The 3,802-nt window shown below is 37.1% G+C and overlaps 1 non-coding gene across 1 annotated transcript; it reads left to right on the top strand.

Annotated features, from left to right (window-relative positions):
• The first annotated feature begins 736 nt into the window (after positions 1 to 736).
• LOC134331024 (U6atac minor spliceosomal RNA) lies at positions 737 to 864 on the top strand. The gene has a single exon (XR_010015094.1). It is a non-coding gene; the product is annotated as a U6atac minor spliceosomal RNA (small nuclear RNA).
• Positions 865 to 3,802: the final 2,938 nt, after the last annotated feature.

The following is a 3,802-nucleotide window of genomic DNA, read 5'->3' as shown; positions in this document are numbered from 1 at the left end:
AATGCATCGAACGTTCGAAATTGTATACGCTTATTGTGTTAGGTTCACGACGGTCCCTTGTTAGCAGCGGTGAGAGGTTTAACATCCGTTTTTGCTGTCGTTGTTTTTCTTTTAATTATTCATTAAAAGTGTAATTATTGTACGTTGACCATCAGTGCAGTATGGAGGTGACATGCGGTTGCAAACAAGACTAAGCGACTTTACATTGCATGTTTTTAAATGTATTTATACATCATTATAGGTAACATAGATACTACACAAAAAGGTGCATTTCATTTTAGTAAAGGAACAAAGTGATACGATATCTTTATCTAATTTTAGCACCACACAAAACACGCTGCTTCGCTAACGTAAGTTAAAGTAACTAATACTTTGTATTTAACACACCGCGCTGCCACTTTAAACGACGACGCTTGTAGGCGTTTACTTTACACGCAACGTAATACCCTATCTTCAATGCCATTGGTTTAAAAAGGTTTTTATGCTAATCATTAATGCATTGCGGCAGAGAACTCGTTTCCTTCTATGCAAGAAAAGTGATAATTTAAGTTATTTTTAACATTTACTTTCTTTAGTAGTTTCTAAATTGTGTATCATTTATATCGTTATTTTAAAATGAATGTTGTGGTTTAAAAAAAAAAAATTTTTATTTTACTTTTTTATTTTTGGTTACCGTCTTTAAGAAATACACCTAGGTAACAGCGTTTATATACTAGGGAACGACACATTGACGTTTGTGTTGTATGAAAGGAGAGAAGGTTAGCACTCCCCTTGACAAGGATGGAAGAGGTCCTAGTGGCCTTCAACACATATACGGTTAAGGCACTGCCACCTACTTCGTGGCATCTCTAACCATGTTTTTTTTTACAATGTAATGCTGCTGTAACCGGTCGATGTCGACTCTGCTACCACAATAGACAAATGGACTCTGCGTTGTGTATTCGATGAGGATTTTATTCTGTTAACAAAAACAATACAGCCCCTAATACTGGTAGCGATCCCCTGCTTCTCCTCTACACTCCTCACATCCTCCTCATACAGTACATAATTCAAAAGGGAAGAGGTAGGGGAAGGGGAGGAGACGTCCCAATGTGAACTTACCCAGCACCAATAAGGCTATATGTAAAAAGAGAATTATGTGTAATTATAACATGAACATATATAGATTTTTAACTATGTTACACTGCCATAGTAATATTTATCTCTGGTAACCTTATAAAATATATTATAAAGAAGTGTATAGAACACTGATCAGCCATAACATTAAAAGCACCTCGTTTCTACACTCACTGTCCATTTTATCAGCTCCACTTACCATATAAAATCACTTTGAAGTTCTGCAATCACTGACTGTAGTCCATCTGTTTCTCTACATACCTTTTTAAGCCTGCTTTCACCCTGTTCTTTAATGAGCAGAACCCCACAGGACCACTACAGAGTAGGTATTATTTAGGTGGTGGATGATTCTCAGCACTGCAGTGACAATGACATGGTGGTGGTGTGTTAGTGTGTGTTGTGCTGGTATGAGTGGATCAGACACAGCAGCGCTGCTGGAGTTTTTAAATACCGTGTCCACTCACTGTCCACTCTATTCCTAGTTGACATTCCTACCTATTGGTCCACCTTGTAGATGTAAAGTCAGAGATGATCGCTCATCTATTGTTGCTGTTGTTATTTTTGGTTGTGACAGTGACAGCGATGCTGTGTCTTACCATGTCAGTGTCACTGCAGTGCTGAGAATGATCCATCACCCAAATAATACCTACTCTGTAGTGGTCCTGGGAGAGTCCTGACCATTAAAGAACAGAGTAAAAGGAGGTTTAAAAAGTATGTAGAGAAACAGATGGACTACAGTCAGAAATTGTAGAACTACAAAGTGCTTTTATATGGTAAGTAGAGCTAATAAAACGGACAGTGTGTGTAGAAACGAGGTGGTTTTAATGTTATGGCTGATCAGTGTATGATAATGAGTTAAACCTTATTTAAATAAAGGCTGTAGGTGTGTAAATGGTGCAAAGCTTGGCCATTACAAATAAAGGCACCCAGATTTTGAATACAAGTAATGTAATCAAGATAATCCTTTGATGGCACCCTTACCTAAGGGTTGCACATCGTTTGGCACCAGTGACAGCCTCCAAATATTTTTGTAGCCATCTGTGAGCTTCTCGCACCTGTCTGCTGGTTTCTTCCACTGTTCCACTGCACTTTTCTCAGGGTCATAAATGTTTGCAGGTTTCCTTTTTCCAATAGCAGATTTCAGCTCTCTCTGAAGAATTTCGGTTGGATTGAGATCAGGACTTACTGCTGGCCAGTTTTCTTAAACATTCTTGTGCACATTTGGACGTGTGTTTAGGGTAATTATCCTGCTGTTGGACCATTTTGTTTGACTCAAACTTAGTTTTCTTACACGGTGGAGCACATTTTGCTCTAAAATGCTCTGATAATTCTCTGATGTCATTGTTCTTCTAATACGTTTAAGGCCTCCAGTCACAGAGGCTGCAAAGCAGCCCCAGGTTTTACTGTAGGTAAATAGGGTGCACCTCTCTAACACTAACACTAAAGGACTAAAGAAGCTCTAGCTGAATTTCATCTGACCTTACAACACTTTCCCCAAAAGACTGAGGTTTCTCTGTAAGTTTTGGCGAAGTTCAGTCGCAGTAGGGTTTATGCAGTAGGGTTCTCCTTGCCCTTCACCCATAGAGCATTTTGTTCAATATGCGGCGTATGGAACAGGTTGAAAAAAATCACTCCAGATGTCTCCAGCTCAGCCTGAAGTTTTTTGGATGTTGTACATGGTTTCTTTGCCACATCTACTTTTTTTCTATTTCAAGTTCAGTTTTTCTCTTTCCACCATGTCCTGGAAGGTTCTTGACTGTTCCAGGAGTAGCAAACTTTTTGATAATAATTCAAACTGTTGAGACTGGTATGCCAAGGTCTTTGGGGTTCCTTTAGACCTTTTGTGCTTGGTGATAATAGCATCTCTGGTCTAAAATAATCTACATTTAAATGAAAGGCCACTCCAGGATATTCAAAACTGTACAAAGACAAGATATTAATGTTTCAGCTGAATGTTTTTAACTTTATTGTATTTGTATTTATTCTCACACATTCTACATTTGATGGTTGGAACATGGTTGGGACAGGAGCATGTTACCACTCTGTTATATCAACGTTCCTTGATCATTTGAGAACTGATTGTTGTAATTTTAGGTGTAATTTTCATGTTTAAAGTCCAGAAAGACCTTGTTTAGATGGCATCATAGGAAAAGACATTGTCTAGATGGCATCATATGTTGTTGCAGGATTCATATTTACGCCTTACCATTATTGGTGTCTATAGAGATGTACAAGGTACTCCTTACATTGGCACTGTCACACCCCCATACCATGGCATACACTGGCTTATGAAACTAGTTACAATAAGTAACTAAGTTAAGTAAGTAGCTTTTTGGAATGGTATTGATATATGACTTTGGTAATACCTAAAGCTCTTGATCTATGTCTGTATGATTTTATGCATTGTCCTGCTGCCACATGATTGTCTGATTAAATAATAACATACATAATTATTTGTATGGTTGTTCCTAATTTAAGTAAATCCATCCCAAAATGTTAAACATTTTAATGAATATTATGTCAGCCAGTGTCAGTCAATCTAGTGTAGAGACATTTAGTTATGTACTTTTTTAATTACATTTTAAATTATATTTAAAAAAAATAATAATCTTTTAACAGTATTTAATGATTATTATTTAAATTAATAACAGATGTTCGTTCAATTTTATGTTTCAAACTTCACCAG

The sequence above is a fragment of the Trichomycterus rosablanca genome, chromosome 16, assembly GCF_030014385.1.
Source record: "Trichomycterus rosablanca isolate fTriRos1 chromosome 16, fTriRos1.hap1, whole genome shotgun sequence".
Lineage (NCBI taxonomy): Eukaryota > Metazoa > Chordata > Actinopteri > Siluriformes > Trichomycteridae > Trichomycterus > Trichomycterus rosablanca.
The sequence above is the reverse complement of the archived record's forward strand: the minus strand, read 5'-3'. Positions and strand labels throughout refer to the sequence as shown.